Source organism: Castor canadensis, chromosome 11 (assembly GCF_047511655.1).
Source record: "Castor canadensis chromosome 11, mCasCan1.hap1v2, whole genome shotgun sequence".
NCBI lineage: Eukaryota > Metazoa > Chordata > Mammalia > Rodentia > Castoridae > Castor > Castor canadensis.
Window position 1 is genome coordinate 42671436 of NC_133396.1, and position 24087 is coordinate 42695522.

Below are 24087 nucleotides of genomic sequence, written 5' to 3' on the forward strand. Positions count from 1 at the left end.
GAGATGTATCATTAGGTCATTGATTTGGGATCTTTCAGTCTTTTTAATATATGCACTCATGGCTATAACCTTTCCTCTCAGGACTGCCTTTGCTGTGTCCCATAGGTTCTGGTAGGTTGTGTTTTCATTTTCATTGACTTCCAGGAACTTTTTAATTTCCTCTTTTATTTCATCAGTGACCCATTGTTCATTAAGCAATGATTTATTCAGTTTCCAGCTGTTTGCATGTTTTTTGTCTTTACTTTTGTTGTTGAGTTCTAGTTTTATTGCATTGTGATCAGATAGAATGCATGGTATAATGTCTATTTTCTTACATTTGCTGAGGCTTGCTTTGTGCCCTAGGATACGATCTATTTTGGAGAAGGTTCCATGGGCTGCTGAGAAGAATGTATATTGTGTTGAAGTTGGATGAAATGTTCTGTAGACATCAAGTAGGTCCATTTGATCTACTGTATATTTTAGATCTAGGATTTCTTTATTGATTTTTTGTTTGGATGACCTATCTATTGATGATAATGGGGTGTTAAAGTCTCCCACAACCACTGTGTTGGAGTTAATAATGCTTTTAGGTCCTTCAGGGTATGTTTGATGAAACTGGGTGTGCTGACATTGGGTGCATATAGGTTGATAATTGTTATTTCCTTTTGGTCTATTTCCCCTTTTATTAGTATGGAATGTCCTTCTTTATCTCGTTTGATCAGTGTAGGTTTGAAGTCTACTTTGTCAGAGATAAGTATTAATACTCCTGCCTGTTTTCGGGAGCCATTGGCTTGGTAAATCTTCTTCCAGCCTTTCATCCTAAGCCTATCCTTATTTCTGTTGGTGAGATGGGTCTCCTGTAAGCAACAAATTGTTGGATCTTCCTTTTTAATCCCCTTCATCAAATGGTGCCTTCTGATGGGGGAATTAAGTCCATTAACATTGTGTTAGTACTGATAGATATGTGGTGATTCCTGTCATTTAGTTAATATTAGATCCTGCTAATGCTAACAAAGAACTATGGTGAGGTTCTGAGAAAGCCTAACAACCAACCTGAGCTAAAATTTCTCAATTTGAAAATGGTGCTAGTAAAGGTGGAAAGACCAAGTGATGTGCCCAAGTTTTCTAAGTCAACAGTAGATGATCAATTTGAAAACAAAGAAATACTAAATAAAGGAGGGGCCTTTTTAGAGCATAAGTGAAGGGGCAAAACAGAAGTTACAGAATTACATGTTAACCCAAAGATTAGCATTACACACACACACGCACACACACACACACACACAAATCTCAACGTTCAAAACAGGAGACTGTAGAAAATAATGGCTTCTACTTGAACCTACCCAAGTCACCACATAGAATAGCAGAGAATCCAGACTAGTAAAACCACAGACTAACAGATACCTACATCAAAATGAGGGCAAGGTCCCCCACAAGGCCCACAAAACACACAAAGAACAAAGTACTTACAGTTACAAAACTGGTATGGTATTAGAATCTATGCAAGAGGAAGCAGAATGTCTCACAGATACACAAGAGGAGATTCCCAAAACTATGTTGTGTCTTCAATGAAAAAGCACAACCAGCCAATTTAGGAACACTAACATAAACAGAGGGGCATTTATACACTACAACCACAGATGACAGCAAAAGGTCTCTAATAAAGTCTGAAGAGAATGAGGCACACTCTAAACCACCACTAATGGGATTTTCTATGATGATGATACTCTATCAGCAATTCCCACCCACTACAGTAGCCACTACCACATGTGGCTATTTTAAACACTTGTAACATGGCTAGTGCAGGTTAGGGCATCAAATGATTTTTATTTAAATTTAACTTACTTAAATTTTATATATGTTGCTATCAAACCCCATTGGACAACACAGTTCTAAATTATCCAGCTGAAGAAGTACCTTTCCAAGATGAAGCCCACACCAAAAAGAAAATGCTGAGATTAAATTTCAAACTAACAACAGGCAAAAAGGAGGCAAAAGAAAAAGGTTCAGGCAAGAGGGAAAGAAAAAGGTAGCCAAGAGAGTTCTGCAAGGATCAGGCCACATGTTTTTAATTTCATGAACATTAATTTAATATAAAGATGAGCAACAGAAAAGAGCTCTTGTCAAATCATACATAAAGTTCTATAAGAAACAAGAATGAAGCTGGCCATGGTTGGTGCATGCCTGCCTATATCCCAGCACTTGGCAGGCTGAAACAGGAGGAGGCTATAGGGTGAGACAGAGATAGGGAGACAGGAAGGGCGGGAGAGAGAATGAGAATGAAAATATGTAAGAATCAGAACAGAAGAAAATGGAGCATAGCCACCAACAGATAAAAACTGCAATTATTTCTAAATGAACCAAGAGCCATTAAGAAAATGACAAAGAATATGAAATAACACGAATTAGAATTATAAGTGTAAGTCAGTTAGTGATATTCAGGTAAAAATTACAAAAAATATATTAAAAAGTTATTTCAGAAATAAAGACTAACCAGAGAGTACACAAGAACAAATTAACACAAAAAATACTTTAAAAGAAAAAAAAATAACAAAAGGAGGAAAGTTGCATAGAAAAGAAATGAAAAATGAGACAAGTATATGCAGGAAAGTCACAGAGAAGATGAGCAAGGATGATGCAACAGGCAGGTAATGTGAACTGCAGAAGAACCAATGGAATAGAATGAATATTTGAAACTAAAATTCAAGAAAAAAAATTGCTCAACTTTTTTGTAGTTTAAAAAAAAACAAACTTGAAAAAATATATTTAAAAGGCATATCACACACCTGGAAAAACTGATCCACAATGACCAACATGGGAACATAGTTTAGTAAAACTACTGAGCTTTTGGGTATAAGGACGGGAGGAATCCTTTGGATATTCGGGCAACAAGAGGATAAACTTCTACAAGAAACAAACATAAGGCTATCATCAGACTTTAACAAAGTTTTGTGTCAGAAGACAGTAAAGGGGCTAGTGAAGTGGCTCAAGTGATAGAGCGCCTGAGCGCCTGACTAGCAAGTGTAAGGCCCTGAGTTCAAACCCCATTGCCACCAAGAAAAAAAAAAAGAAGAAGAAGAAAATAGAGTAACATAAATAAAGATACTCAGAGGAGGAGGTAAACCAAAGATTTTGTATCAAGCCCAAGTGAATACCAAGTGTAATGGTGTTGAACTCTTCTAAAATGCAAGACCCAGGAAAAATTTCCTTCACCGTTTCCTTAAGGATCTACTAGAGAATATGCTTTCTACTACCAAACTCACATTCACAGGGACCATTAAACATACATTAACTAAAAGAACTGAGAACAACAGTAATAAAGGTGACAGCATAGTATGTCATTCTATGTGTACATAACAGTAATCAAAAACAGGGAGAAGCCTGGTGCCTGGCAGTGGCTCATACCTAAAACCCTATGTACTTGCGAGGATGAGATCAGGAGGATGGTTCTAGGCTACCATGGGCAAAACAAGTTTGTGAGACCCCCATTTCAACAAGAAAAGCTGGGCATGGTGGCACACATCTGTCATCCCAGCTATGGGAGTATAAAATAGGAAGACTGTGGTTCAGCCTGGCCTGGGCAAAAAAGTGAGATCCTATCTCTGAAATAATCAGAGCAAAAAGGGCTGGAGGTATGACTCAAGCAGTAGAGTGACTACCTGCCAAGTGTGAAGCCCTGAGTTCAAACCCCAGCACTGCTGGGTGTGGGGGGGAACAGAGAAGGGGTAGTAAGAACATATATAAAGCAGAATATGCTCCCTGACTGTCTTATGATCATTATTATTATTTTGGAGGTGGGACGTACTCAGGGCATTCTCCTTGCTAGGCAAGCTATTCTACTACTTGAGCCATGCCCTCAGCCCTCTTTGCTTTGGTAATTTTTCAAATAGGTCTCAAAGTTTTGGGCTGTATGACTGTGTCAGCCCAAATGAAAGAAATTAGAATAGTGTACTATATAAAGGTATCAATATATTGGTAACCAAAAGAATAGAAATACAAATTGTAAATCAGGTGCAGTCTCTGAAGTCCCAGCTTCTCAGAAGGCTGAGATGGGAGGATTACTGCAGCAACAGCCGGGGCAACAGAAAGAGACCCTATCTCATTCATTCATTCATTCATTCATACATACATACATACATACATACATACATACATACATACATAAATGTGTTGGCATATGCTGTGTGCTGTGTTACCTTCATTAAGATGGGAACCACTTTCCCAGAGTACCACTTTGCATACTTCTGGGACAGCAGTGGCTTAGAGGGGAATTTGTACAAGATTTGAAATGTGGAAGTGGAGCAGCAGCTATTATTCTCTGAAGGGCTGCACAGTCAGACACAGCGAGAGGCACATGTAGAGGTTGTAGAGGTGCCCTGAGTACTCTGTCTAGCACTGTATGTCCAACTCTTCTGGCTAGTGCTCACCTTGATGAACAACAGTGGCCCAAATCTATCATCAACCCATGGCAAACTTACAGAAGTTGTAGCTACAAATGGCAAGAACTTCCCAACAGGCTCTCCCCAAGCTCTTCCCTTTAGCATCTCACTTCAGTGGTTTCAAGTCTTGGCATCTCAGATTTTCTTGAATGCTCCAAATTTGTCAACCCATGGCCACTGTTTTGGGGGATCTAGTTAATGACTTCCCACTCCCTTCCAACTCTCTTCCAGATCGTCATCTCACCAGTCCTCTCAAAGTTGTATTCCATTATACAGTCTGCCTCCCTGACTTTTAATTCTGATAAACAAACACTTCTAAATACTAAAATATATACTGACACAGCAGATAACATAGACTACACAATGCCACACAAAAAAAAATTGCATAAATATAAATGTAACAAACAATGAAACAGAAACGAGTCCAATTTCAAGAAACTATAGTCTCCAGGATTTATCTTTAAATTTAAAAAAGTGTGTGGGGGGGGATACAAACAGTATACTATCATTCATCTATGAAGGAATGAGGAGATAAAAATAAATGGATGTGCTGGGTGTGGTGGCGGAGCCTGTAATCCCAGCTACTCAGGAGGTTAACACAGGAGGATTGAATATTAGAGGCCAGGCTGGGCAACTTATGGAGACCATGTCTCAAAATAAAAGTCAAAAGGGCTGGAGATATTACATCAGTCGTACAGTGCTTGCCTAACGTGTGAAGAGGGAAAGAGGGAAGACAGAAGGAAAGAAGGGAGAGAAGAAGGGAAGGAGGGAGAGAGAGAAGAGAGGGATAGAAGGAGGAAAGGAAAGAGAAGAGGGGAGAAAGGAAGAAAAAAGAGAGAAGGAAGGGAAAGAGGAAAATAAGGAAGGCAGAAAAGAAGATATGTATGTGTCTTCATATATTAAGAAACAAGGAGGCATGGATCAAGTGGTAGAGCACCTGCCTAGCAAACGCAAGTCTCTGAGTTCAAACCCCAGCACAGAAGGGTGAAATGAAAAACAACTTGGTAAGTTCTTAGTGTTTATCTTTAGAGACTGAATGAAAATAAAGTAGAAGTGATAAGGACAGAATCCAAATTACTTGTTTTTTGTAGATTTCACTTTAGAACTATATAATTTACACAAACATAAAACTGAATAAAAAATTTAAAAAACAAATCTAGAAATCAAAAATAAACAAATGAATTGAAATTTATACCTAATTCTTTAAGGATATAATCACAAAGAGGGAAGCTATTTTAAGTGATTTTATATTATACTAAGTTGACTATACAATCCTAGTAAAATATACTCTAGGGACAAAAAATATAAAGATACATCTTGATTCTTATGTATCACGAGACCAAAGAAATAATTATGTGATACTTCAACTTATCATTCTTAGGATCATTAATCAATGAAGCTTTCAGCATGGGAGATAAGAGGAATGACAAAGTAAAAACCTTGTAGTCTTGAAATTGAATTGAAAGTACCTATATGAAGTCTTAATGTATTTTATTGTATATTAAGAAAATAAAAGAGCTAAGTATAGTGTCACACACCTGCAATCCCAGGAGAGATAGGAAGATTGAGGTTCAATGTCAGCTGGGGCAAAATGTTAGCAAGACTCTATCTCACAAAACAAGGGTATGGCCAGGTCCCAGTGACTCACACCTGAGGCAGAGATCAGAAAGATCACAGTTCGATGCCAGTCGAGTTAAACACTTCCCAACACCCTATCTCAAAAACACCTACCATAAAAAAGAACTGGTGGAGTGGCTCAACCTAGCAAGCATGAAGTCATGAGTTTAAACCCCAGTACCACACACACACAAAAAAAATGGTATGATGGCCAACACCAGCTACTTGGAAGGTAAAGGTAAGGATCTTGGTTCAAGGCCAACCAGGGCAAAACCCTATCTGAAAAACAAACAAAGCAAAAGGAGACTAAAGGCTGGTTCAAGGAGTAGCATTCCTTCCTAGCAAGTGAGAAGCCCTGAGTTCAAACCCCAATACTGCCAAAACAGAAAATAAAACATATTTTTGCCTATATCCATAGAAATGCCTAGGTGACCAATCCCATAGTAATAAATACCCCCCCCCCAATTAAACTGTTCAAATACCATTTCCCCCAAAAAAGAAAACATGATTCCATCAGGGAATGACTGATTCCATACCTGGAGCAAAAAAATGGCTCATGATGAGCCTGGAACATCTTGCCACATAGAGAATAATAATGGATTAAGCCAGAAAGACTCACCAAAAAATGGAGTAATGTGATCAACACCAAGGATAGCAATTTTAATTCATAGAAATGTATCAAACACTTAAATCCATACTTCTGCTTCCATGTAGGATAATTTACTACAAAACAACACATCTTTCCACAACCTTATTTTTTTAAAAAAAAATGAAATACAAAAACCATTTGTTCAGAGAGCTAATGACATTATGAGGACTAGAGAGGCTAAGATTCAAAAAGAGGAAAATGATGACAAAGTAAGTTGCTGTTCCTTGGGGCATTTGCAGAGTCTAGGCAGAAAAGGAAATGGATAAATAAGGTTTTTCCTAGGCAAAGTACCTCTGCTGAGAGAAACAGAAACTTTCAGGGATTCTGGGACCATTGAGGGCTGGAGATACAAAACAAAGTCATGAGGGATTTCAAATGCATATGTAGGGAAAACGGAATAAAAGGCTAAGTCAAAAACTTCTGAAAAATAGCACAGTTTGAAAGTCTTGCAGTATTAAGAAGATAAAAGCTTATAGTTTAGAATCTGATAGCAAAGGGACCTTACTAAATATATGCAAGTCAGTTATGAACCCTGGCAAGCTTCATCCTCCACAAATGGCAAACCACAGCAACTGGAATTCTAATATGTTACTAGTACAAGTGTTAAATCAGTAAATACCTTGGAAAATGACAATGCTAAAAGTGAACACAGAAATGGTACACATTTACCAAAAGATACAATGTTTACAGTAACATTTTTTTATAATTTCTCAAAACAGAAATACTCCAAATGTCTATTAACGGTATAAATGGTTTAAAATTAAAAAAAAAAATTATAGCCAGCCTTGCTTGTGGCTGGCACCTATAATCCTACCTACTAGGGAGGCAGAGATAGGGAAGATTGCAGTTTAAGACCAGTTTGAGTCAGCCTGGGCAAAAAAGTTCATGAAACCCTATCTCAACTAATTAAAGTTAAGTGTGCTGGTGCACACTTGTCATCCCAACTATGCAGAAAGCATAAATAGGAGGACTGCAGTCCAGGCCAGTGCAGACTTAACTTGAACCCTATCCAAAAAAATAAGTAGAGCACTTGGACATGGCTCAAGTGCAAACCTCAGTACTGTCAAAAAGAAAAAAGTTGTATATTCATTATTCATACAAAGAAAAACTTACAGCATTAAGAATGACAACAAAAAGCTTAATCACAAATGTAACAATGCAGGAAAGTCAGAACAAAAGATATACTGTATAGTAAGATTACATAAATTTCAAAAACATGCTAAATTCATTTTATGGTTTTAGAAGTAAGGACTGGAGAAATCCTTGGACGGTAGTAGCTGGAGGGAAACAAGAGGGAAGGATGACTTTTAAAATACCAATAATGTTTTATTTTTTGAACTGAGTGATAACACTAAAACAATATTAAGCTTCCAGGGCAGATGGTAGCAGGTAGTAAGACTGTATTTTAATGCTGGCAATAAAAGAGAAGTAGTAACTACAAAATAATTCTAACAAATATTTAATACATATTATGTGCTAGCTATAAATGTAAGTGCTGCTGACACAAAAATGGATACATGTATCTTTTAGGCATCAATAATTCTGAAATTCTGCTCTAATCTCTCCTCTTTTTTTCCCTGAACACAGTTCCTCATGAGCAATCTCATGTATTCAATGGTTATCCTGGTGATGGCAACTATGATGACTGCTAATGACTGCTAATGCCCCCAAAAGTCCTGTTCCCTGGTGTACACACCATGGAACAACAAAGTATCAGTTTCTCTGGGTCAGAAGCTCAAGTATGAGTTCCCTTTCTCAAGTATGAGGACTTGAAAATACAATGGGAGAATATCTCATGATTGTTAGATTATATGGCAAAAGAAACTTTTCAGATGTAATTAAGATCCTGAGTCAGTTAATTTGAGTTAATCAAAAGGAATGTTATCCTCACTGGGCCTAACCACATGAACTTTTTTTTTTTAAAGTACTGGGGCTTGAACTCAGTGCCTACACCTTGAGCCACTCCACCAGCCCTTTTTGTGTTATGTATTTTCTAGATACGGTCTTACGAACTATGTGCCTGCCCAAGATGGCTTTGAACCACTATCCTCCTGATCGCTGTCTGTTGAGTAGCTAGGATTACAAGCATGAGCCACTAATGCCTGGTACCACATGAACTTTTAAAAGCTACATGAGGCCAGGCACCGGTGGCCCACATCTAAAATCCTAGCTATTCAGGAGGCAGAGGATCAGGAGGATAACAGTTCCAAGCCAGCCTGGGGAAATAGTTCTTGAGATCCTATCTCAAAAAAACCTATCACAAAAAAGGGCTGGCAGAGTAGCACAAGGTGTAGGCCCTGAATTCAAACCCAGCACTGCAAAAAAAAGACATATGAGCAACTGAGGATACAGTTCAGTGGTAAAGTGTTAGCTTAACATCAGAAAAAAATATGAAGAAGCAAAGTTGCTTTCTGTTGGGAGTGAATAGACAAAAGGTGGAGAGGGCCACAGAGCAGGAAATAGCAAGTAGGTTCTAGGAAATGAGAGCCTAAGTCCTACAACTATAAGGATCTAAATTCTGCTGACAACTAGTAAAACGGGAAGAAAATCCCAGGACTCAGACTGCCTCACAAGATACTTTGATTTCAGCCTGGTGAGAGCCTGAGCAAAGAACTGAGCTTCTGACCCAGAGAAACTGATACTTTGTTCTTTTAAGCCATTATGTTTGTGGTAGTCTGTTATAGATCAATAAAAAACTAATATAACTACCAAGACTGTATCTTTCATGTAAACTTCTCTCCTGAGCTACAGGTGTATTATCCAAATGCCTATTTGGTTTTTCTCCACATAGGTACCTTGTAGGCACTTCAAACTCAATGTCCCCACCCCCCACCCCCGTTAGAATAGCCATCATTAGCAACACCACTAACAACAGGTGTTGGTGAGGATGCGGTGAAAAAGGAACCCTCTTACACTGCTGGTGGGAATGTAAACTAGTACAACCACTCTGGAAAATAATTTGGAGGCTTCTTAAAAATCTAAACATAGATCTATCATATGATCCAGCAATACCACTCTTGGGGATATGCCCAAAAGACTGTGACACAGGTTACTTCAGAGGCACCTGCACACCCATGTTTATTGCAGCACTATTCACAATAGCCAAGTTATGGAAACAGCCGAGATGTCCCACTACTGACAAATGGATTAAGAAAAGTGGTATTTATACACAATGGAATTTTATGCAGCCATGAAGAAGAATGAAATGTTATCATTCGCAGGTAAATGGATGGAACTGGAGAACATCATTCTGAGTGAGGTTAGCCTGGCCCAAAAGACCAAAAATTGTATGTTCTCCCTCATATGCAGACATTAGATCAAGGGCAAACACCAACAAGAGGATTGGACTTTGATCACATGATAAAGCAAGAGCACACAAGGGAGGGGTGAGGATAGGTAAGACACCCAAAAAACTAGATAGCATTTGTTGCCCTCAACTCAGAGAAACTAATGCAGATACTTTTAAAGTGACTGAGGCCAACAGGAGAAGAGGACTAGGAACTAGAGAAAAGGTCAGTTTGAGAAGAATTAACTTAGAAGGTAACACACATGTACAGGAAAGCAATGTGAGTCAACTCCCTGTATAGCTATCCTTATCTCAACTAGCAAAAACCCTTGGTCCTTCCTATTACTGCTTATACTCTCTCTTCAACAAAATTAGAGATAAGGGTAAAATAGTTTCTACCTGGTAGCGAGGGGTTGGGGGGGTCAAGGGAGGGGGTGGGGGAATAAGGAAGGAGGCAGGAGGAAGGGGGGAGAAATGACCCAAATATTGTATGCACATATTGAATAAAATAAAATAAAACAAATAATAGTAATTTTTAAAAAACAACTCAATGTTTCCAATGTTTAATTAAGAATACATCTACCATGCTTCCTACCTTGGTAAATAGTACCACAGTCCACCCTGTTTCCTATGTCTGAGAACTGAGAGTCATCCTTAAAATTTCCTTTATTTCCTTTCCTTCATTCCCCTTTAGTCAAATTGATAAAAATGAGAATAATTGGGCATGCACACCTCAACTCTTGTTCCACATTTTTTTACTTGGAAAACAGGCTTCCTCTACTCTAACATACCAAAAGTTGATCAGGATCCTATCCTGCAGTGGGGAGTGGCCAATACTGCCTAGGACTGGGTGAGCAAGTCTGCCTAATTAGTAGGCCCATTTCGATTTCCAACTTAGCACTGACAAACATGTGTGTGTGTGTGAATGTATGTGTGTGTATATATGCGTGCATTATTTATTTACATGTGAGTACATGCAAACACATACAAATGCACATATTTATGAATCAGTAATAAATTTCACATATTTATGATATATAGATTTGTAGATTTTAGATAAAATGTGCTTCTTTTTTAAATTTATTTTTTGGTCTCCATCTTTACTCTTATTTCTTAACTCTAACTTGCTCAGAAACTAGGCGGGGGAAAAAAGTGGTATTCAGATCCACCAGGCTGCCACAAACAGCACCAAAATCTATGAAGAAGAAAAGGCAAGTTTAAGGAGCTCTAAGTAACCAAGAATTTATCAGATAAGGTGGTCTAGAAAAGCTCTCTGAAGATGTGACCTAAATGAAGTAAAGAGAATGGGAAGCCTCATGAAAAGAGCTGAAGCAGAGTTGCAAGTACAATGGATCTGGTATTGGAATGAGTGTGTCACTTTTGAGCTTAGCAAAGAGGTCACTGTGGCTGAACCAAAGGAAACAAAAGAGAAAAATGTAGGCAGTGAAGTCAGGCAGATAGAGAAGCAGGGATCAGATCATAAAAAGCTTTAGAGGCCATCTTAAGAGTTTTGAATTTGAGTTTAATGATAAAGCTAAGTACATTTTCCAAATATGGTCATAGTATCTCCCATTCCACATGCTTCCCTACAAGACTTTACAATTCCCCTCATTAAAAAGTAGAATCTATTTTTCCATTTCTTTGCATCTAGCATGTCCAACAAAATACAGCAGACGGGAAAAAAATATATGGCAGAAGGCACACAGTGCCAGTTCCAGGCACAGCCCTTAATTGGTCTGAGTTTTTCTTTCCCATCTTCTGGAAGCCAATTGACACTTTAAAAAAAATGTGATGACTCTAAGACCACTTCCCTATGAGAAGCCCAGGTCACAGCAAAGACACCACTGTGAAGAGAGGGACTAAGAAGCACTGAGGTGCCAGACATGACTGAAGAAGCCATATTAGAAGGGATTCTCCAGCTTCAGCCAATACCACATAGAAGAGAAGAACTACCAACTCAACTTGTCATGAATATCTGACCCACAAAAACTGTAAACCAAATGCTATGGAGCATCTCATTATGCTGCAGTAGATAATCCAGGAGAACAGAAGACACTAAAGGGGTTTAAGCAAGGAAGTGATCTGATTTATGTTCTAGGAATGTTCTTGCTGCTGTGTTAGAAGACAGTCTAGGCAAGAGAAGATGGTAGCTTACATTAAGCGAATACGAGCACAGATGTAGTGAGACTGAAGTTCACTTGGGAGAATACCCATGAAATTTTTGAAAAACAAGAACAAGAAAAGATGCACATTATCAAGTGCTTACTATTAAGCTTTTGTATCAAAACTTGCACATTATAACCTGTACAGTCTAGTCACAAGATATATCTTAGTATGTGTATTAGTCCATTTTCCATTGCTATACAAAAATATCTTAGGCTGGATAATATATAAAGAAAAGGAGTTTATTTGTCTCCAAGTTTTGGAAGTTGAAAACCCAAGATTGCTGGCCCCATTGTTCTGCCTCTAGTCGGGACTCTGTGGCTACATCTCATCATGTCAGGCAGCATTATGGTGGGAGCATCCATCCTAAGAGGAAGAGATCACATGACAAGACAGAAAGCCAGAGAGCAAGAGGTCATTTTTTATTTTTTCTGTTATATCCCATTCTCACAGGATCTTAGGTCCCACAAGAACTACATTCATCCTTTCCAAGGGCAGCACACCCAATGACCCAATTACCTCTTACTAGGCTTTACCTTTTAAAGTTTCCACCAGCTGTCAACACTGCCATCCTTAGGGCCAACATTCCCATGCATGAACCTTTGAGGAACACACTTAAAACATCAACGTGTACATAGAAATTTAATATGATTGATAAAGAAACCCAGGAGAAAGATCTGAAGGCAAGCTCCCTTCCCCGGCAGGCCCAGTTTCACAGATATGCTAGTATGATATGTTGTAACCTCCTAGCAAGAGGCTAACTACCACATCTGCTTTTGTCCTTCCCGCTTGCTTGCTTCTACATTCTGAAGCATAAAAACCCTGCAACCTTGAGCTGCGGGGCCAGTGCCATTTTTGGAGAGAGCCAGGGTGCTGGCCCACTAGCATAATAAATCTTCCTTTCCTCCAACCACCTGGGTTTGAGTCTTAGTCTCGCTGGTCCGACATTCTTCCCTTAACATTTCTGGAGGCTCCAGTGAGATCAGACCACCAAGCCCCGCTGGGTAACAGATGCCTGCTCCCTAGCTCTGCAGCTTGTGGGGGTACCTGGAACCGGGAAGTGTGCACCCTGATGTGATTCCAAAGTCTCCTTCCAGACGACCAGAGGAAGCTGCAGAGCCAAGGACCAGGCCCTCGGACTGGCAGAGCAAAACGGAGATAGGCGCCAGACATCCAGACCAGGCAGGAAGCCTGGTCAGTGTAAGGAGCCAGCGCAGACTGATCCTCCGAGGGGACCGTCTGAACCCTGAAGAGTATCCAGGGTGACACATCCCCTTCCTCTGTGACCAATATGATTCTGGTCAACTGGGACTAGAGCAGGCCAGGATTTTAGGGGAAAATAAATAGGAACTGACTGTTTTAAACTCTGAGTGAATGGCCGACCCCATCACCTGGGGCTGTAGCCAGATGAGCACTTGTGTGGCCTCTCACTGAGCAGTACCCCCTTCCCTTTGTCTGTTCTGTGGTACCGATAATCACCATGCACATATAAAATGGGTTCCTCTAGGTCATAGCGCCCGACGGTGCTCCAGACCATTCTTGCTAACTTTAAGGATAGCTTCTTGGGTGACTATGGAGTCCAGATGAAGCTGGCAAAGCTCTGAACCTTTTGTGAAGTAGAATGACCCACCTTCAATGTAGGATGGCCTACAGAGGGCACACTGAACCACTATCACCATGTGATAGCCACTATCACCATGTGAGAGACATAGTTGTTGGGGATCCAGGTCATCCAGACTAGTTTCCTTACATTGACTCCTGGTACATCCTGGCTGCCTGCCCGCCCACCAGACTGGCTACGTTTTCGTGCACCCCAGAGACACACAGCCATTCTGGTTAACAGAAAAGTAAAAGAAATTTGAGGTCCACCACACCTCAGAACCTGAGCCACCAGACCCACCACATGTTCCTCCAGTGCACCTTGCCGGCCCAACCTCCCCAAGACCTGAGTCCAACTCAGAGGACCCCAATGGAAAGGAGGAGGCATCGAAGCCGAACCCCTGCCCATGTCATCCAACTGCTCCCTCGTTATACACCTCTTTGCCTTTGATGGCCCCGGAAAAAGATACAAGCCATTGGGGAAGGTCGCCAAACTCTGGGAGGCTAACAAGGAATCCCGGCTGCGGCACTATGTCCTCTGCGCCAGGCTCCGGGGCCGCTATTACCCCAGGCAGACAGGTCATTCGTGGATGGACCCATGCAATATGTGTACCAGCCCTTCACTACCACCAACCTCCTGAACTGGTGGCAGCACATCCCAGCATACTCAGAGGAACCGCAGGCTGTAACAGAGCTCTTGACCAACATCATGCACGGCCACCAACCCAACCTGGATGATTGCCATCAGCTCATTTCTACTCTCTTCACTTCTGATAAGCGCTGGTGAGTAAACCAAGCAGCCAGAGCATGGCTAGTTACCCAAGCTCCACCGCAGATTGCAAATCTGGAGCAATGGGCAGATGAGAGGATCCCAGACAACAGACCAGACTGGGATTCAAACACTCCTGCCAGGCTCCAATCCATCCAGCATATGAGACAATATCCAATAGAGGCCTGGAAGGGAATCGTGGCACACATTCTATGCCTACGGGACCAAGAAATCCTGAGGGAAGTACAATTGACCTGGAACACCCCTTTACTCCCTGTCAAAAAGCCAGGGTCCAGTGATTATCAACCAGTTAAAGACCTGCGCCAGGTAAACAAGGCAACAGAGACTATTTACCCTGTCGTCCCCAACCCATACACTCTGCTGAGTTTGATTCCCCCCACCGCTAGAGCATTCACATGTCATGACCCTAAGGGTGTCTTCTTCTGCCTGTAACTGGCAGAAGCTAGCCAGCCCCTGTTCGCATTCAAATAGGAGGACCCTGACACTGGAGCAAAGGACAATTAATTTGGAGTAGGCTTCCACAGGGCTTCAAAGATTCCCCCACTATCTTTGGGGAGGCCTTAGCCAGAGACTTTGAAAACTGCCGACCGAAAGAGTGCACTATCCTCCAGTATGTAGATGACATACTTTTAGTGGGCCCCCATCCTGGAGGCCTGAAAAAACAGAACAGAGAACTACTCCAATTCCTACAGGAAGCAGGATACAAAGTCTCACAAAAGAAAACACAAACCTGTCTAGAGGAGGTCATATACTTGGGGTATCACCTGAGCCAAGGGAAAAGAAGGCTGGGAACTGGGAGAAAAGAAGTGATCCTCTGGTACCCATGCCCAGAGTCCTGGAGACAGCTCCAGAAGTTTCTGGGCACCGTGGGCTTCTGCCTATATGGATCCCTGGATTCTCGGTCACTACTGGGCCATTCTATGCAGCACGAAAGGGGAACCCCACAGGACCACTGCACTGGGGCCCTGACCAAGAGGATGCATTCCAAAAACTTAAACAACACCTGGTTCTCCTGGACGTCACTCGCCATTTCCACCTCTACATCCATGAGAAGAGAGGCATAGGATTAGGTGTCCTGACCCAGCCAATGGGGCCATGGAACCAGCCAGTAGCCTACCTGTTCAAGAAATTAGACCCCATGGCCTCAAGTTGGCTCCCATGCCTCTGGGCATTGGCAGCGGTCCTCTTAATACAAGAAGCAGATAAACTGACTCTCAGACAACACATCACGCTCCGGGTCCCCCACCAAGTAACTTTTCTGCTCAACAGCACTGCCAGTTGATGGATGACTGGGGAACGAGTGGCCAGATATCAGGCTTTATTGGGCGAGAACCCCCAGGTGTGAGCTGAAGCAGTGAGGACTCTCAATCCTGCCACATATTTGCCAGAAGAGAAGGGAGAACCTTTCCACTCCTTTGAGGAGATTCCAGACTAAGTCTTTTCTTCCCGGCCCAAACTCACAGACACCGTCATTCCCAACACCAACCTGGAGCTCTTCACTGATGGAAGCAGGAGCCTACAAGAGGGAGGATACCGGACCAGATATGCAGTGACTACCATGTCACAAGTAGTGGAACATGGACGGCTGCCAGACCACTGGTCAGCCCAACAGGCAGTTAATACGCCCTCACCAGGGCCCTCACCCTAGCAGATGGAAAGAGAGCCAACATTTACACTGGCTTGCGTTATGCCTTTGCAACCTTTCATATCCATGGGGCCTTCCATTTACAAAGAGAGAGGCCTATTGACATCCAGAGGTAAAGAGATCAAAAACAGTCAACAAATCTTACAATTGTTAGAGGCAGTCTGGAAGCCATGAGTCATTGCTGTCATTCACTGTCCGTCCCATACCAACCGACCAGATAAGATCAGCCAAGGAAATTGATTGGCGGACAGGACACAAAAGAAGTGGCTCTCTCAAAAGAAGTACAAAAGGAAGAAGCTACTCCAGCCAAAGTATGCTTTGCCCTCCCTGTCCTCCTAGGCCAACCTGAGTAGAGCCCACAAAGAGAGAGAACAGGCCCATGAAACAGGAGCTAAAGAGAACTCAGAAGGCTGGTTCATAACCCTGGAGGGAAGGATCTTAATGCCAGAAAAGACAGCCCCAGGCCTGGTAAGGCTGGCACCCGACATCACCCATTTGGGCAAAAATCTCCCTACAAAGACTATTACACAAATACCTGGTCATTCCCTGCCTGGCGACTTTAACTCAGTTGGCCAGCAAGGCCTGCCTGTGCTGTGCCCAACATAACCCAGGACAGGGACCCAAGCCCCCACTGCTCTCTCAGAAGAAGGGGTCTACCCATTCCAACACTTAGACATGGACTTCACTGAGATCCAACCAAGTAAAACTTATTGGTACCTCCTGGTGGTGGTCTGCACCTTCACATGTTGGGCTGAGGCATATACCACCCACAGAAAAGGCTACAGAAGTGTCAAGAATGCTAGCCAAGGAGATTATTCCTCAGTTCAGGGTACCTAGCAGCACTGGGTCAGACAACAGGCCTGCCTTTGTCAACCAGGTGATCAAGGAATATCTCGTGCAGTCAGGCTGACCTGGGATTTGCACACCTGGTATCACCCCCAATCATCAGGCTGAGTGGAAAGGATGACTAGGACTATCGAGACAGCACTAGCAAAACAATGTCAAGAGACAGGGCTACCCTGACCAGATGTATTACCCTTGGCACTGTTCAAAATTAGGTGTACACCTAAAAAAAATACGGTCTCTCTCCCTTTGAAGTCCTGTATGGACGGCCACCACCACTAACACCTGGACAGGCTGGAGAACTTCGGGAGTATGGACAGATTGGCCTCCACAAGTTCCTAAAAGGCTCGGTGCATGCTTCCAGGAAAATTGCCCGGTACCTAGGACACCCAGAGCCAGCCCCTGTGACCCTCAGGCCTTTGTACCCATGGAGCCTGGGGAATTGGGTTTGGGTCAAAACCCCAATTAGAGGGAATCTAGACCCCCAGTGGGAGGGACCTTACCAAGTTATTCTAACCACTCCTTCTGCTCTTAAGGTTGCAGGACTGAAACCGTGGATTCACCACATGCACACCAAGCTGGCGGAGGATCCAGGCCAGGAGTGGAAATCCCTAGCCAATCTGGACCAGCCATTGAAACTGACCTTGACCTGAGGGAGTGCTGATGAGGCCCCAGACAGGCCTACTGATTCTACTAACAGCTGTAATAATAATAAATGACTCACAAACAAACCCTCCAGACCCAGCTGGGATCTCTCATAAACTGATATGGGAGGTCAAACTCTGAGAAGGACAAGAGAGAACTATATTAATTAACCGCACCATCTGTGTTTTGCCAGGCTCTTGTCTTGTCTTCTTTAGGTATTGCCCAGGCCCGGAGGCCAGCAGATGGGCCCAACTGGGGCCCTCTACCCTGACTTGCTCTGGCCCATCAGAGATCGTCTGCCCATGTGAAACTGGGATGACTGTGGGGGGCCTTCATGGTCCTTTCTATGACACTGGTCATGTGTTGATTTTGCCTCTCCAGGGGCTTGGAAAGGGCCCCACCCCCCAAAGGCCAGGGTGTCAGTATTCAGAAGCTATCTTCAACAAGAACAAGTGGTCTAAGGCACAGGGAGCAGTAAAGGGAGACCTCTTCCAATTAACAATAGATGAACCACAATGATGAGAAACTAGGGTCTTTGGACTGGGAGGATTCCTCAAAAATCACTGGGGAGACCCTGTGGTCATAAAGATCCTTAGGCTTGAGATTAAAGCAGCAAGCATCTCTCTCCCAGTTAGTAAAGTTAACTCCTTGGACCCCTGGGCACAGGGGCAAATCCTCCCTCCCTCCCTCCTCGGATGGGACTGATCGGCCCCCATTATATCCCGATACCCCTCTCATTAAAATGATAGCTTTGGCAAACAGCAGCCACCAGCTAGTACAATGAGCAGACCGTGAACTAGGCAGAGGCTGTTGGATTTGCCTGAAGACCAGCCAAGTGTCATATGCTGTGGTGGGCCTGACTAACATATCCGAGATACATGAGCTGGGCCTGAACAACTCAACCCAAAATGACAATACCTGTCTCACAGGCCTAGCTATCCAAATAACTGGAGAAACTAAATACTTTGGTAACAAAAAGAATTGTACCAATCTGATAAAAGGAGCCAAAGCACCTAATGGGACTTACTTTGCCTGTCAGGGTGGATTCACACCTATTATGGGGGGAGGGGGGCTTGCGCCCTAGTTTTCTTAGTCCCGGACCTGGGCATACTTCCCAGGACTGAAGTTGCTCGATACCTAAACCAACAAGCTGACGGCCAGACCTATTTCCGACAGGACCCATCCTCCTGTCAGTACTTCTGGAGTCACCCTGGCAGGAGCAATGGCCACTGGAGCTACTGCTATTGGCCTCCAACAAGTCCAGCACAGCCAGCTGTCTGAACAAATCCGTAAGGATTTAGGATTAGTACAACAGAGCATCATCACCCTACAGAATCAGTTGGACTCACTGGCAGCCGTAGTCTTACAGAACCGCAGAGGCTTAGATCTTATTACTGCGGAAAAAGGAGAAATTTGTGTGTTTTTAGGGGAAGAATGTTGCTTCTATGCAAACCAGTCAGGGATAGTTAGAGAAAATGCATGCCAATTACTGGAGAGAATCAAGGCAAGGGAAAGAAATAAGGAAACATTTTGTAATACAGGATGGAAAAGCTGGGCCCCCATGGGTAGCCCCTGTGGCGGGCCCACTTACTATGCTCCTTATGCTATTACTCTTAGGGCCTTGTATAATAAACTTCCTCACCAGGTTCATTCGCAACTGGGTGAATGCCATTAGATTACAATTAGTGAGGCAATATCAAAGACTGCCCCTAGATGACTCCCCCAAAATGGTCATAAGGGATTATGAAGAGTAAGAGGAGGGAATGATAAAGAAACCCAGGGGAAAGATCTGAAGGCAAGCTCCCTCCCCCAGTTGGGTTCCAGTTTCACAGATGTGCTAACAGGGTATGCTGTAACCTTGTGCTAGTGTGATAAGTTGTAACCTCCTAGCAAGAGGCTAACTGCCACATCTGCTTTTGTCCTTCCCGCTTGCTTGCTTCTGAATTCTGAGGCATAAAAACCCCGCAACCTTGAGCTGTGGGGCGGTGCCATTTTGGAGAGATCCAGGGTTCTGGCCCGCTAGCGTAATAAATCTTCCTTTCCTCCAACCATCTGGGTTTGAGTCTTGTACTCGCTGGTCCAACATTCTTCCCACAACCTGATAAAGGTAGTATTTCAAATCAGTGATAAACAAATGGATCAGCCCATAAATTGATGCCAGATCAATTGGTTATCCATCTAAAAAGATGATGTGCATATGTGATTTAGAACCTACTATAAAAAAAGGCCACAAAATGGTCAGGACAAACACTAAAAATAATTTTATAATATTGAAGTGGGAAGTACCTTCCTAAGCAAGATGAAAACACAGCAACAACAAAAAAGTGTAAATTCTATAATAAAAAGGATACTAATGACAAAGAAACAACAAATAGAAGTATAAGAATATATAATAACTAACTACCAAAAGGTTTACATAAGCTATCTATTAAGACTACTTAATGGGAAAACTGATGAAGAAATAAGAAACAATTCAAGTAAGTAGTAAGTATATGTAATGTGCATATCACCAATAATTTTTAAAAGTACAAAACAGGTTTGGGGGGAGTACATGCATAAGGCCCTGAGATCAATCCCCAGCAATAATAAGAAAAAGCCCAAAATAAAATTAGACCATTTTTGTGACATTTTTCACCAAAAAAAAAAAAGTATGACTGAACCACATCTAAGGAAATAATTATACCTAGAAAGGGGAAAAATATTTGAACAAAATAAATTTTAAAACATAACATCACTGTATTTGAGAAGTTTTTACTTTTACTTTTATGAGTTTTCAATGAACATGTATTACCTTCATAATGGGGAGGAGCGGATTAAACTTTTTAAAAATAATCATGCCAGCTTATAGTAATCTTTGGAATGAATGGAAGAAATATAAAGGTTTAGATTGCATTAAGAAAAACAATCGCTTTTAATCATTATCTCTATTAACAAACTATTAGCTACTTAAGATATGATTTCAATAAGAGGATTTAACAAAAAGCTGCATAACATTAAGCAAAGCACTCAACAATGGATAATTTGTTTCTAGTTTCACTCAGAAATTTGTCAAAAGGTCACAAGCTAAAGTTTTTGCTTCTGTTACATTCTAACCAGTTTCTAAAAGGCCTGTGGTGGAGGTGGGAATTACATTAAAATTCACTTAATGTACATGAGAGGAAAAGGAAAGAAAAAGCAAAGAAATACTGGGGGAAAGCACCTAACACCAGGTAATAAACACAAATCAAGAAAAAGTAGCAAATATGAAAACTAATTGTATTAACACATTCCCCAAAGTGAATTATGCACCACTGACAGTATGTAACAGCACTTTATATAGCACCTAACGAACTTTAAAATTTTTAAGTTTTGTTTTTACTTCACTATATCAGTTAAAATATGTAATTGGCAGCTCACATCTATAATCTTTGCTATTCAGGAGGCAGAGATCAGAAGGATAAGGGACCGAGGACATCTTGGGCAAAAATGTTAGTGAAACCCCATCTCAACCAATAAAACCTAAGGGTGGTGGCAGTGCTGCCTTTCATATCAGCTACACAAGAGACAGAAGGCATAAATAGGAAGATCACAGTCAGAGCCCATTTGGGAAAAAAACAAAACAAAACAAAATAAGATCCTATTTAAAAAATAACTAAAGCAAAAATGGCTGGGGACATGTCTCAAGTGGTAGAGCGCCTGCCTAGCAAGTACAAGGCTCTGAGCTCAACCCCATACCACTAAATAATAAATAAATAATATACAATATATACTTTATATATATATATATATATATATATGTAGTATTATATATTTTTATATATTTATTTAGCCATTAAACTTAAGTTCACAAAGCTATTTACTCCTTTGACAGGGTTAAACGACAAAGGCAAGCCAAATGAAAGTTAAGCCAGGAGTAAATGATACACGATATGGCTAGGTTGACAGTATGTTAATGACTAAAGACAGGCAAACAGTGTGATAATATTCTCAAATTTAATGTTGAGCTCATAAAACAGGTATTAAATAATTAATCTTTAAAAACAATACAGATGCTATGAAGACATCTGTAGGCAAAGAGATTAGCAGGGAGCCAAATCAGCTTTGCCAAGAAGTGAATTCTAACCTCACTCTACCCTAAATACGTCATGCTTTTTAGTTTCTCCTCTTCTTACTATTCTGAATTTACAGATTACCCAAGTCTCTTATACACGGAAGTCCCTGACTTGCAAAGAACCTATTTATACCAGTCATCATCCCAACCATTACTGAAGCTCCAAAGGCCAAGTCCCAAATACCCTTTCTAGTTCTCTAGATATCTACCACCCAGGCAAGAGATTTGTTCCTGTCAAGCATAAACTTGGATCACACTATTCCCATAAAAAATGCTGGCTCTTCCTTTTCCCCTCTTCTCCCTTCTGTATAGAGTCCAAATGTCAGTAGGCAAAGCAGAGCAAGGAGGCATCTGCGTATGTTTGGGGGAGGGGAAGACATGGGAAGCCAAGCAGGACGAGGAAGGCATCATATGGAGGAAATGGAGTCTGAGGTGGATAAAGACAGTGTTCCCACATGGCAGGCCACCAAGAATGAATAGGACCAGGAGAGACTCCCCTGCAAAGGGCACCAAAGCACAGGATATTAGAGTTCAAACAGAGCGAAAGGGTTATCTACCAGGGAGAGTAGGCTACGGAGGATGACAAAGGCCAAATAGGGTAAGGACGGAGTTCAAAGGGAAAACAGCCCCAAATGGGGTGCAAAGCCTGAGTGGTATACAGACCAATAAATGGGGTCCAGGTGCTGGACTGTGCTAGTCTTCTGCATGGTGGGAAAGGGTGTCTCAGCACAGAGTGTGAACAAGGTAAGAACATTCACACTGGGAAGCAGCACCAGATAGGGGATATGAGACTGAGCAGGGTAAGGAGGACATCCACACTGGGTGGAACTGGGAATAAAGAGCACCAAGGGGAGCTAGAGCCCAAGCAGGATGATGTGCTTGATCCAACTTTCTGTGGTATTCCAAGTTTAAGATAAAAGTACTAAGTGTCTCAGGAAAACACTGAGCTAATATTTTTCGGACAAATCTGAGAAATACAAAAAGGACAAAGAACACGAAGTGAGGAAAACAGAAACATCAGAGTAGCAAACATGCCATACTAATAAGCTCAGAAATGTGGGAAATCTCAATTTATAACAGAAACAGGGTATTTAATTAACATGTACTTTTTTTGAGGGATGTGGTACTAGGAGTTGAACTCGGGACCTTGTGCTTGCCTGACAGACACTCTACCACTTCAACCATGCCTCCAGGTCTTTATTGCATTGGTTATTTTTGAGATAGGGTCTCATTTTATGCCCAAGCCAGACTGGACCCCTGTCCTCCTATTTGTGCTTTTCCACATAGCTGGGATGATAGGTGCACATCACCAAATCCAGTCATTGGTTGAGATGGGGTCTCGCTAACTTTCTGCCTGAGCTGGCCTCAAGCCCCAGTCTTCCCTATCTCACATCCCAAGTAGCCAGGACTATAAGTCCAGCTCTAACATATACTTTTAAATATAACTGATACACTGGGCTGGAAGAAGTTGATCCCACTGATGAAGTGTAGGACAGACAGCCTGCAAGATGTGTCTCATAGTTACAAAAGATGGAGGCTTTCATCCTGTACTGGCTTGGTTTCCCTCTCTTTCCCCACACCCCCACCCCCACACCGAGAATACCTGCTCTAGAGGAAACCAACAGCCAAGTCATAAGGTCATGTATGCAGCCTATGGAGAGGTCTACATAGTAAGGAACCAAATCCTCTTGCCAACAACAGGATGAGAGAACTTTGAAGCACATCCTCCTCCCCAGGCATGCTTTCAGATAATTGAGACCCCAGCCAACAAAAAACCCTATACCAGAGGCATCCAGCTAAGCCCCATATTCCTGACCTGTAGAAAGTGTAGCTAATAAATGTCTGTTGTTTGAAGCTGCTAATGTCAAAGTCATTTGTTTTGCAACAGTAGATAACTACTACATCTAGGTGCTAGATGATTAGAGAATACCAATTACAGACCCTCAAGAAAAGACAAATAAGGCTTTGTTCAAATAGATCCTTGCTGGCTACAGAAAGGCATAAGAAAGGATAATATTTAAACGGTAACGGAAGGGCCATTTATAATTCCATTAACCAAAAAACACATAGTAAGAAGGGGGAAAAAAGTACTTTTTGCATCTGAAATCACATATCCCTCCTAGATGTCTCAAAAGTTGCCTAGAATTTCTAGTCAGCAATTCAGATATTTTTAACAAAACTGAGTACCTTCAATGTATCAAGCACTAGAGTGGGCACTAGAAATAAAATTGTGAAGTTAAGGCTTATCTCTGCTCCAACAATACTGTTTTTAAAAATAAATTCCAATGTGTACATTTGAGGCTTATGCTATGGGATAGACAGTAAAATGGCTATGACAGTAC

General features: G+C 41.8%; 1 protein-coding gene across 9 annotated transcripts in view; it reads right to left on the reverse strand.

The window, feature by feature from the left end:
- The window catches only part of Nf1 (neurofibromin 1), a 272178-nt gene that overhangs the window by 212565 nt on the left and 35526 nt on the right, over positions 1–24087 (reverse strand). Inside the window, exon 2 of one of the 9 annotated variants that reach the window (XM_074046432.1) lies at positions 5957–6068. The exons of the other annotated variants lie outside the window; for them this stretch is intronic. The gene's annotated coding sequence lies outside the window, so the exon portion shown is untranslated. The remainder of the gene's footprint in view (positions 1–5956; positions 6069–24087) is intronic. 9 annotated transcript variants of the gene reach the window in all.